Here is a 13,300-nt window from a genome sequence, read left to right on the forward strand (position 1 = left end):
ATCAAAGTGTTCCCGCCCGATGTTACATCTATCAGAGCATGACCCACTAGGGAGACTACACTAGACTCCAAGCATTTGCTTCTACTCAACTCATTTCTCGTTACCTGAAAAATTGTTGTAAGGGTGAGTTCCTCAATCAATATAATAAGCATTATAAAACAACATGTAATGCCAAGTAATTAACACATCAATCACCCTAATTGCAATACACATTCAGTAATAGCTCATTGGCTTAAACATCATACTCAACATCAATATACAATACCAGTATAATCTCAAATCATACTTAACAACAACACAACACACGTATAATATTGGAACACATCCATTCATATGATACGCCATACATATTTTTATGCAATGAGACTCTACACATGCGGTACCGACTATTCTCGAACATATAGTTCAAGCTCACCGATCCCTCCAGATACGGCTACTAAGCTCACTAGTCCCACTCATTTGAGACCTAGTGACTCACTCACTAATTCCTCACCATGGGAATTAGCTACAGCCCCGAAGGCTAGACTATGCACACTAATCATCTAGTATGCAAACATCAACAACAACCCACAATGGTTCACTCACTAATTCCTCACTATGGGAATTAGCTACAGCCCCGAAGGCTATGCCATGCATGCTAATCATCTAGCAATGCAACATCAACAATAATTCAAGAATAAACATATGCTCACACTCTGAGCCATACAACAGTCCATTCACACATACATGCATAATATATACATTCACAGCATCATGTACATCATTATACATCATCAATCTTTCATCACATAAGCATGTCAGATTATGCCAAACAACAACCACAATATTAGTACATTTCAATATTGCATATACTGCTCAAAACAGCGGGAATTTATCCCTATTACACCATAGGCAACATAGGTCAACCCTCAATTAGGTACACCACGTTTAAAACAATAATTTTTCACTCTGCAACAGTGTTAACCGGTTAACGCCCTGGGTTAACCGGTTAACGCAGGCAAAACACATTTTCTGGCAAAACGCAACAGTGTTAACCGGTTAACGCCCTGGGTTAACCGGTTAACGCAGGCAAAACAGTACATTTTCACAATTCAAAACAGTGTTAACCGGTTAACACCCTGGGTTAACCGGTTAACGCAGACCAAACAACAATTCCTGCGCTAACACACGGCAGAATGCAGAATTCCGCCGTTGGAAGACTTCCGGACCTCCGATTCCGATTCCGTAAACAGCTATACGATCGGGAAAACATTACTCACACAAATACCGATTTAATTTCAACTTTCAACACAGTTCATCCAACAACATTTCAACATTTACAAATCCCAATTAGGGTCAAATTAACGGCTTATCACTACCCATGACATATTATCCCAAAATACCCATTAATCGACGATAAACCCCCCTTACCTTAACAATCCGGCGAATCTTTGAGCTTCAAGCCTTTCCGTTCTTCAACCTTTGCTCTTCAGCTCCTTTCTCCCCTTCTCTGCCCTTTTCCCTTTTCACGATTTCTCTGTTTTCACGTGAAAATGTTTTTACTCCCCCATAGGCTTTTTCCTTAATTCCAACTTATATATATTTTCCAAATAATAATTATTATTCCAAAATAATAATAATTCAAGAAATAATAATAATAATAAAATTTCCAATTATTTAATTAAATTAATAATTAAATTATTAACTCAATTCAAATAATTATTTTATTATTATCGGGGTGTTACAACTCTCCCCCACTAAAAGAGTTTTCGTCCTCGAAAACATACCTCAAGCGAACAACTCTGGATAAGATTCCTTCATCTTACTCTCCAGTTCCCAAGTCACGTTGCCACCTGCTGGTCCTCCCCAAGCTACCTTCACCAAGGCAATCTCTTTACCCCGCAACTGCTTCAACTCTCGATCCTCGATCCTCATAGGTGATGTTTCAACAGTCAGGTTATCTCTCACCTGTACATCATCTATTTGGACTACATGCGACGGATCATGAATGTACCTCCTCAACTGAGACACATGAAAAACTTCATGCAAATTCGCAAGCGACGGCGGTAAGGCGATACGATAGGCTACTTCTCCTATCCTCTCCAAAATCTGATAAGGACCAATAAATCGAGGTGTCAACTTCTTCGACTTCAAAGCTCGACCAACACCAGTTATCGGAGTGACGCGAAGAAACACATGATCTCCCTCTTGGAACTCAAGTGACTTCCTCCTCTTATCGTGATAACTCTTCTGACGACTCTGAGCAATTCTCATCTTCTCCTGAATCATCTTAATCTTTTCCGTAGTTTGTTGAACAATCTCCGGTCCAACCACAACACTCTCACCGGACTCATACCAACATAAAGGTGTCCGACACCTCCTACCATACAAAGCTTCAAACGGCGCCATACCAATGCTCGAATGAAAACTGTTGTTGTAGGTAAACTCAATCAAAGGTAAATAACAATCCCAAGCACCTCCTTTTTCCAAAACACAAGCTCTCAAAAGATCCTCTAATGACTGAATCGTCCTCTCAGTCTGACCATCAGTCTGCGGATGATATGCAGAACTCAATCTCAGCTTAGTTCCCAAAGCTCTCTGCAAACCTTCCCAGAACTTCGATGTAAATCTAGGATCTCTGTCCGAAACAATACTAGACGGAATACCATGCAAACTTACAATCTTCTCAATATACAACTCGGCTAGTCTCTCTAACGGATAATCCATTCTGATCGGAATGAAATGAGCCGATTTCGTCAATCTGTCCACGATCACCCAAATGGCTTCAAAATTCTTACTTGTCCTCGGTAAACCCGAAACAAAATCCATACTGATACTATCCCACTTCCACTCTGGAATAGCCAACGGTTGCATTAGTCCAGACGGCTTCTGATGCTCAATCTTTGACTTCTGACAAGTCAAACAAGAATAAACAAAACTCGCAATTTCTCTTTTCATTCCCGGCCACCAAAATAACTTCTTCAAATCATGATACATCTTCGTAGCTCCAGGATGAATACTTAAGCCACTACGATGTCCCTCCTCAAGAATACTCTTCTTAAGCTCAATAACATTCGGAATACACACCCGACTACCAAATTTCAAAACACCATTCTCATCAACTCTGAATTCACCACCTCGACCTTGATTCACTAAAGTCAACTTATCAACCAAATGCATATCGGATTTCTGACCCTCTCTGATCTCCTCCAGAATACCACTCGTTAACTTCAACATTCCCAATTTAACACTGTTGTGAGTACTCTCACACACCAAACTCAAGTCTCTAAACTGCTCAATTAAATCCAATTCCTTAACCATTAACATAGACATATGTAATGATTTCCGACTCAATGCATCAGCCACTACATTTGCTTTACCCGGATGGTAATTCAACCCAAAATCATAATCCTTCAGAAACTCTAACCATCTCCTCTGTCTCATATTCAGCTCTTTCTGATCAAACAAATACTTTAAACTCTTATGGTCACTGAAAACCTCAAATCTTGATCCATACAAGTAATGCCTCCACAACTTCAAAACAAACACTACAGCTGCCAACTCTAAATCGTGCGTCGGATAGTTCCTTTCATGAACCCTCAGCTGTCTCGAAGCATAAGCTATAACCTGCTTATTCTGCATCAACACACCACCCAAACCCAACAATGAAGCATCACAGTAAACTTCAAATGGTTCCGACGAACTCGGTAACGTCAAAATAGGAGCAGTAGTCAACCTTCTCTTTAACTCTTGGAAACCTTCTTCACATTTTGAGTCCCAAACAAACGCTTGCCCCTTTCTAGTCAACATCGTCAACGGTAACGCCAACTTAGAAAATCCCTCAATGTACTTCCTATAATAACCAGCCAAACCAAGGAAACTTCGAATCTCAGCAACAGACTTCGGAGCTTCCCACTTAGATACCGCTTCTATCTTAGAAGGATCAACAGCAACACCACCTCTTGAAATCACATGACCAAGAAAACTAACTTCTTCTAACCAAAATTCACACTTAGACAGTTTAGCAAATAACTGCTTTTCTCGCAGCACTCCTAAAACCACTCTCAAATGCTCAGCATGCTCTTCTTCAGATTTCGAATACACCAAAATGTCATCGATAAACACCACAACAAACTGATCCAAGTACGGATGGAAAATCCTATTCATGTACTCCATAAATACTCCAGGCGCATTAGTCACACCAAAAGGCATTACAGAATACTCATAATGTCCATACCTCGTTCTGAAAGCAGTCTTCTGAATATCCTCAGTTTTCACACGTATCTGATGATACCCAGATCTCAAATCTATCTTGCTGAACACACTCGCACCAACCAACTGATCCATCAAATCATCAATCCTCGGCAAAGGATACCGATTCTTGATCGTCACTTTATTCAGTTGCCTGTAGTCCACACACAACCTCATAGTACCTTCCTTCTTCTTAACCAACAACACTGGTGCACCCCACGGTGACACACTTGGACGAATAAACTTCTTATCCAACAAATCTTCCAACTGACTTTTCAATTCAGCTAACTCAACAGCAGACATACGGTACGGAGCCATCGATATCGGTCTAGTACCAGGTACCAATTCAATCGAGAACTCAACTTCACGCTCTGGCGGTAACTCATTCACTTCTTCCGGAAACACATCAGGAAAGTCACACACCACTGCTAGCTCACGAATCACCAGTTTATCTTTAGCCCCTAAAGTTGCCAACAGCATAAACAACTCTGCCCCATCTGCCACTTCCTCATTCACCTGCCTGGCTGATAGAAACAGACTCTGCCCTTCCTCAATCTCAGGAAATATCACCGTTTTATCAAAACAGTTGATATAAACTCGGTTAAACACCAACCAGTTCATACCCAAGATAACGTCAATCTGCACTAATGGAAGACACACAAGGTCTATTCCAAAATCTCTACCAAAAATATTCAAAGGACAACTCAAACAAACCGAAGTAGTAGTCACTGAACCCTTTGCAGGAGTATCAATCACCATACTTCCACGCATCTCAGATATCTCTAATTTAAGCTTCACAGCACAATCCACAGATATAAAAGAATGAGTAGCACCTGTGTCAATAATAGCTATAAGAGGAAAGCCATTAATATAACACGTACCTCTGATCAAACGATCATCTGCAGAAGTCTCAGAACCTGATAGAGCAAAAACCTTGCCTCCTGACTGATTCTCCTTCTTCGGCTTAGGACACTGGGGACTGATATGACCCAACTCTCCACAGTTGAAACAAGTTACAGTCTTCAATCGGCACTCTGCAGCCAAGTGACCACCTTTCCCACACTTGAAACACTTCATCTCAGCACTGGTACACTCATGAACACGATGTCCAGCCCGACCACATCTATAACACTTAGCAGGAGCACTAGAGTCTCCCCCACTAGGCCTCTCCATGCCACTCTGCTTCTGAAAACCTTTGCCAGCTGCATACGGTTTTCCACGATCCATCTGATTCTTACCCTTCCTATCAACCCTCTGCTGATAGCTCTCTGCTCTAGCCTTGGAATCCTGTTCAAAAATTCTGCAACAGTCAACCAAGTCAGAAAACACCCTGATCCTCTGATATCCAATAGCTTGTTTGATCTCAGGACGCAACCCGTTCTCAAACTTCACACATTTCGAAAATTCTCCAGCAGCCTCATTATAGGGAGTATAGTACTTTGACAGCTCGGTGAACTTCGCAGCATACTCAGTAACCGACCTGTTACCCTGCTTCAATTCCAAAAACTCTATCTCTTTCTTTCCTCTGACATCTTCTGGAAAATACTTTCTCAGGAACCTTTCCCTGAACACAGCCCAAGTGATCTCAGTATTCCCAGCAGATTCCAACTCAGTGCGGGTAGTAACCCACCAATCATCAGCTTCCTCTGACAGCATATGTGTACCGAACCTGACCTTCTGGTTATCAGCACACTCAGTTACTCTGAAGATCCTCTCGATCTCCTTCAACCACTTCTGAGCACCATCTGGATCGTATGCTCCCTTGAACATTGGAGGATTGTTCTTCTGGAACTCACTCAGTTGACGAGCAGCTCCCATTCCTACAACATTTGGATTCCCTCCAAGTACTCCAGCCAGCATACCCAGAGCCTCAGCAATCGCAGCATCATCTCTGCCTCTTCCAGCCATCTCTATTCTGAAAACCCAACAAACTAAAACAATAAGTACTGATAGGGTTACACAACACCTATCCCGTACGGGGAAAACAGAATAATTACGACTCGACACGACCGACTATGCTCTGATACCACTAATGTAACACCCTTCTAAAATACCCCAAAATTTAATTAAAATAATAAACATATAATCATAGTAATAGTGCACCAAGGGTGTCACACAAACATTCCACACCATTTAAACAATATAACAATCATGCTCTTTTATTTAATTTAAATATAAAGTATTTGCACAATTACGCAGCGGATAGAGATCAACTCAATCATGCAAAACATGTAACATCACATGTAATTTAGTTCAACCACAACAAACTATAATAATCAAAGTGTTCCCGCCCGATGTTACATCTATCAGAGCATGACCCACTAGGGAGACTACACTAGACTCCAAGCATTTGCTTCTACTCAACTCATTTCTCGTTACCTGAAAAATTGTTGTAAGGGTGAGTTCCTCAATCAATATAATAAGCATTATAAAACAACATGTAATGCCAAGTAATTAACACATCAATCACCCTAATTGCAATACACATTCAGTAATAGCTCATTGGCTTAAACATCATACTCAACATCAATATACAATACCAGTATAATCTCAAATCATACTTAACAACAACACAACACACGTATAATATTGGAACACATCCATTCATATGATACGCCATACATATTTTTATGCAATGAGACTCTACACATGCGGTACCGACTATTCTCGAACATATAGTTCAAGCTCACCGATCCCTTCAGATACGGCTACTAAGCTCACTAGTCCCACTCATTTGAGACCTAGTGACTCACTCACTAATTCCTCACCATGGGAATTAGCTACAGCCCCGAAGGCTAGACTATGCACACTAATCATCTAGTATGCAAACATCAACAACAACCCACAATGGTTCACTCACTAATTCCTCACTATGGGAATTAGCTACAGCCCCGAAGGCTATGCCATGCATGCTAATCATCTAGCAATGCAACATCAACAATAATTCAAGAATAAACATATGCTCACACTCTGAGCCATACAACAGTCCATTCACACATACATGCATAATATATACATTCACAGCATCATGTACATCATTATACATCATCAATCTTTCATCACATAAGCATGTCAGATTATGCCAAACAACAACCACAATATTAGTACATTTCAATATTGCATATACTGCTCAAAACAGCGGGAATTTATCCCTATTACACCATAGGCAACATAGGCCAACCCTCAATTAGGTACACCACGTTTAAAACAATAATTTTTCACTCTGCAACAGTGTTAACCGGTTAACGCCCTGGGTTAACCGGTTAACGCAGGCAAAACACATTTTCTGGCAAAACGCAACAGTGTTAACCGGTTAACGCCCTGGGTTAACCGGTTAACGCAGGCAAAACAGTACATTTTCACAATTCAAAACAGTGTTAACCGGTTAACACCCTGGGTTAACCGGTTAACGCAGACCAAACAACAATTCCTGCGCTAACACACGGCAGAATGCAGAATTCCGCCGTTGGAAGACTTCCGGACCTCCGATTCCGATTCCGTAAACAGCTATACGATCGGGAAAACATTACTCACACAAATACCGATTTAATTTCAACTTTCAACACAGTTCATCCAACAACATTTCAACATTTACAAATCCCAATTAGGGTCAAATTAACGGCTTATCACTACCCATGACATATTATCCCAAAATACCCATTAATCGACGATAAACCCCCTTACCTTAACAATCCGGCGAATCTTTGAGCTTCAAGCCTTTCCGTTCTTCAACCTTTGCTCTTCAGCTCCTTTCTCCCCTTCTCTGCCCTTTTCCCTTTTCACGATTTCTCTGTTTTCACGTGAAAATGTTTTTACTCCCCCATAGGCTTTTTCCTTAATTCCAACTTATATATATTTTCCAAATAATAATTATTATTCCAAAATAATAATAATTCAAGAAATAATAATAATAATAAAATTTCCAATTATTTAATTAAATTAATAATTAAATTATTAACTCAATTCAAATAATTATTTTATTATTATCGGGGTGTTACAACTCTCCCCCACTAAAAGAGTTTTCGTCCTCGAAAACATACCTCAAGCGAACAACTCTGGATAAGATTCCTTCATCTTACTCTCCAGTTCCCAAGTCACGTTGCCACCTGCTGGTCCTCCCCAAGCTACCTTCACCAAGGCAATCTCTTTACCCCGCAACTGCTTCAACTCTCGATCCTCGATCCTCATAGGTGATGTTTCAACAGTCAGGTTATCTCTCACCTGTACATCATCTATTTGGACTACATGCGACGGATCATGAATGTACCTCCTCAACTGAGACACATGAAAAACTTCATGCAAATTCGCAAGCGACGGCGGTAAGGCGATACGATAGGCTACTTCTCCTATCCTCTCCAAAATCTGATAAGGACCAATAAATCGAGGTGTCAACTTCTTCGACTTCAAAGCTCGACCAACACCAGTTATCGGAGTGACGCGAAGAAACACATGATCTCCCTCTTGGAACTCAAGTGACTTCCTCCTCTTATCGTGATAACTCTTCTGACGACTCTGAGCAATTCTCATCTTCTCCTGAATCATCTTAATCTTTTCCGTAGTTTGTTGAACAATCTCCGGTCCAACCACAACACTCTCACCGGACTCATACCAACATAAAGGTGTCCGACACCTCCTACCATACAAAGCTTCAAACGGCGCCATACCAATGCTCGAATGAAAACTGTTGTTGTAGGTAAACTCAATCAAAGGTAAATAACAATCCCAAGCACCTCCTTTTTCCAAAACACAAGCTCTCAAAAGATCCTCTAATGACTGAATCGTCCTCTCAGTCTGACCATCAGTCTGCGGATGATATGCAGAACTCAATCTCAGCTTAGTTCCCAAAGCTCTCTGCAAACCTTCCCAGAACTTCGATGTAAATCTAGGATCTCTGTCCGAAACAATACTAGACGGAATACCATGCAAACTTACAATCTTCTCAATATACAACTCGGCTAGTCTCTCTAACGGATAATCCATTCTGATCGGAATGAAATGAGCCGATTTCGTCAATCTGTCCACGATCACCCAAATGGCTTCAAAATTCTTACTTGTCCTCGGTAAACCCGAAACAAAATCCATACTGATACTATCCCACTTCCACTCTGGAATAGCCAACGGTTGCATTAGTCCAGACGGCTTCTGATGCTCAATCTTTGACTTCTGACAAGTCAAACAAGAATAAACAAAACTCGCAATTTCTCTTTTCATTCCCGGCCACCAAAATAACTTCTTCAAATCATGATACATCTTCGTAGCTCCAGGATGAATACTTAAGCCACTACGATGTCCCTCCTCAAGAATACTCTTCTTAAGCTCAATAACATTCGGAATACACACCCGACTACCAAATTTCAAAACACCATTCTCATCAACTCTGAATTCACCACCTCGACCTTGATTCACTAAAGTCAACTTATCAACCAAATGCATATCGGATTTCTGACCCTCTCTGATCTCCTCCAGAATACCACTCGTTAACTTCAACATTCCCAATTTAACACTGTTGTGAGTACTCTCACACACCAAACTCAAGTCTCTAAACTGCTCAATTAAATCCAATTCCTTAACCATTAACATAGACATATGTAATGATTTCCGACTCAATGCATCAGCCACTACATTTGCTTTACCCGGATGGTAATTCAACCCAAAATCATAATCCTTCAGAAACTCTAACCATCTCCTCTGTCTCATATTCAGCTCTTTCTGATCAAACAAATACTTTAAACTCTTATGGTCACTGAAAACCTCAAATCTTGATCCATACAAGTAATGCCTCCACAACCTGACCTTCTGGTTATCAGCACACTCAGTTACTCTGAAGATCCTCTCGATCTCCTTCAACCACTTCTGAGCACCATCTGGATCGTATGCTCCCTTGAACATTGGAGGATTGTTCTTCTGGAACTCACTCAGTTGACGAGCAGCTCCCATTCCTACAACATTTGGATTCCCTCCAAGTACTCCAGCCAGCATACCCAGAGCCTCAGCAATCGCAGCATCATCTCTGCCTCTTCCAGCCATCTCTATTCTGAAAACCCAACAAACTAAAACAATAAGTACTGATAGGGTTACACAACACCTATCCCGTACGGGGAAAACAGAATAATTACGACTCGACACGACCGACTATGCTCTGATACCACTAATGTAACACCCTTCTAAAATACCCCAAAATTTAATTAAAATAATAAACATATAATCAGAGTAATAGTGCACCAAGGGTGTCACACAAACATTCCACACCATTTAAACAATATAACAATCATGCTCTTTTATTTAATTTAAATATAAAGTATTTGCACAATTACGCAGCGGATAGAGATCAACTCAATCATGCAAAACATGTAACATCACATGTAATTTAGTTCAACCACAACAAACTATAATAATCAAAGTGTTCCCGCCCGATGTTACATCTATCAGAGCATGACCCACTAGGGAGACTACACTAGACTCCAAGCATTTGCTTCTACTCAACTCATTTCTCGTTACCTGAAAAATTGTTGTAAGGGTGAGTTCCTCAATCAATATAATAAGCATTATAAAACAACATGTAATGCCAAGTAATTAACACATCAATCACCCTAATTGCAATACACATTCAGTAATAGCTCATTGGCTTAAACATCATACTCAACATCAATATACAATACCAGTATAATCTCAAATCATACTTAACAACAACACAACACACGTATAATATTGGAACACATCCATTCATATGATACGCCATACATATTTTTATGCAATGAGACTCTACACATGCGGTACCGACTATTCTCGAACATATAGTTCAAGCTCACCGATCCCTCCAGATACGGCTACTAAGCTCACTAGTCCCACTCATTTGAGACCTAGTGACTCACTCACTAATTCCTCACCATGGGAATTAGCTACAGCCCCGAAGGCTAGACTATGCACACTAATCATCTAGTATGCAAACATCAACAACAACCCACAATGGTTCACTCACTAATTCCTCACTATGGGAATTAGCTACAGCCCCGAAGGCTATGCCATGCATGCTAATCATCTAGCAATGCAACATCAACAATAATTCAAGAATAAACATATGCTCACACTCTGAGCCATACAACAGTCCATTCACACATACATGCATAATATATACATTCACAGCATCATGTACATCATTATACATCATCAATCTTTCATCACATAAGCATGTCAGATTATGCCAAACAACAACCACAATATTAGTACATTTCAATATTGCATATACTGCTCAAAACAGCGGGAATTTATCCATATTACACCATAGGCAACATAGGCCAACCCTCAATTAGGTACACCACGTTTAAAACAATAATTTTTCACTCTGCAACAGTGTTAACCGGTTAACGCCCTGGGTTAACCGGTTAACGCAGGCAAAACACATTTTCTGGCAAAACGCAACAGTGTTAACCGGTTAACGCCCTGGGTTAACCGGTTAACGCAGGCAAAACAGTACATTTTCACAATTCAAAACAGTGTTAACCGGTTAACACCCTGGGTTAACCGGTTAACGCAGACCAAACAACAATTCCTGCGCTAACACACGGCAGAATGCAGAATTCCGCCGTTGGAAGACTTCCGGACCTCCGATTCCGATTCCGTAAACAGCTATACGATCGGGAAAACAATATTACTCACACAAATACCGATTTAATTTCAACTTTCAACACAGTTCATCCAACAACATTTCAACATTTACAAATCCCAATTAGGGTCAAATTAACGGCTTATCACTACCCATGACATATTATCCCAAAATACCCATTAATCGACGATAAACCCCCCTTACCTTAACAATCCGGCGAATCTTTGAGCTTCAAGCCTTTCCGTTCTTCAACCTTTGCTCTTCAGCTCCTTTCTCCCCTTCTCTGCCCTTTTCCCTTTTCACGATTTCTCTGTTTTCACGTGAAAATGTTTTTACTCCCCCATGGGCTTTTTCCTTAATTCCAACTTATATATATTTCCAAATAATAATTATTATTCCAAAATAATAATAATTCAAGAAATAATAATAATAATAAAATTTCCAATTATTTAATTAAATTAATAATTAAATTATTAACTCAATTCAAATAATTATTTTATTATTATCGGGGTGTTACATACCTCACACACACCCCTAAATTTTCATTCTAAGAGGTTTACAAATATTAGGTTACAATCAGCTATTTATAACCTAATCACCCAACTGGATTTGGGCCTTCAGAAATCGCAGCAGACTTGTTCTTTGCTGTTACAACTTCAGCAGAAAAATTCTGCTACAAACAAGGTCTTCAATCCTAGAATCTCTCCATATATATCTCCATATTTTGAGCCTATATATCTTCTGATTGAGTCTTCAAGACCTCCACATGGGAGTTAGGATATTCACCAGATATCCTTGCTGATCCCAGAATATATACTGAATTAATTAATTCAGTTTTCTACACATGTGCGATGTCACAAACCTGATGTCGTGACATCGTACATGACATGTTGGTCCAGATGTTGAATTTCTTCAACCCAACATATTAAAACAACAGAGATGATCACATTATTTGTTTTCTAAAATTAATGCCAATCCTAAGGAATCAACAATCCATCCCACACTACCACATCAAAGATGAAAGCCACCAACTCAAGATCCTCTATCATCGATCAACACCAATTCTAATTTTATAACATAACAATAATCATCTGACTCCATTCACACATAACAATTTAACCTCACCTTATTTATTTAGTCACATATAACACTTCAACTCTCATCCCACTTAATTTATTTGTTTCATATATTGATCAAAAAAGTTGAAAATAAATTGTGTTATCTTGTAAATCTAAAAGTGAGGACCATTGCATGTCATCTTAGATCTTATGTTCATGTCATCAAAAATATATCATATTACCAATTTTTAGTTAAAAAAAACGGAGGGAGAGATCGAAACCGAGGGTTTTAAAATGGAAAGACAAATTTCATAATTGGGTAAAATAGGTTTAGGACCAAGTTTGTAACTATATATACACCATATTTCTACGCCTACACTATTTACAATAAAATTTTAATTTTTTATCA

The sequence above is a fragment of the Lathyrus oleraceus genome, chromosome 5, assembly GCF_024323335.1.
Source record: "Lathyrus oleraceus cultivar Zhongwan6 chromosome 5, CAAS_Psat_ZW6_1.0, whole genome shotgun sequence".
Taxonomy (NCBI): domain Eukaryota; kingdom Viridiplantae; phylum Streptophyta; class Magnoliopsida; order Fabales; family Fabaceae; genus Lathyrus; species Lathyrus oleraceus.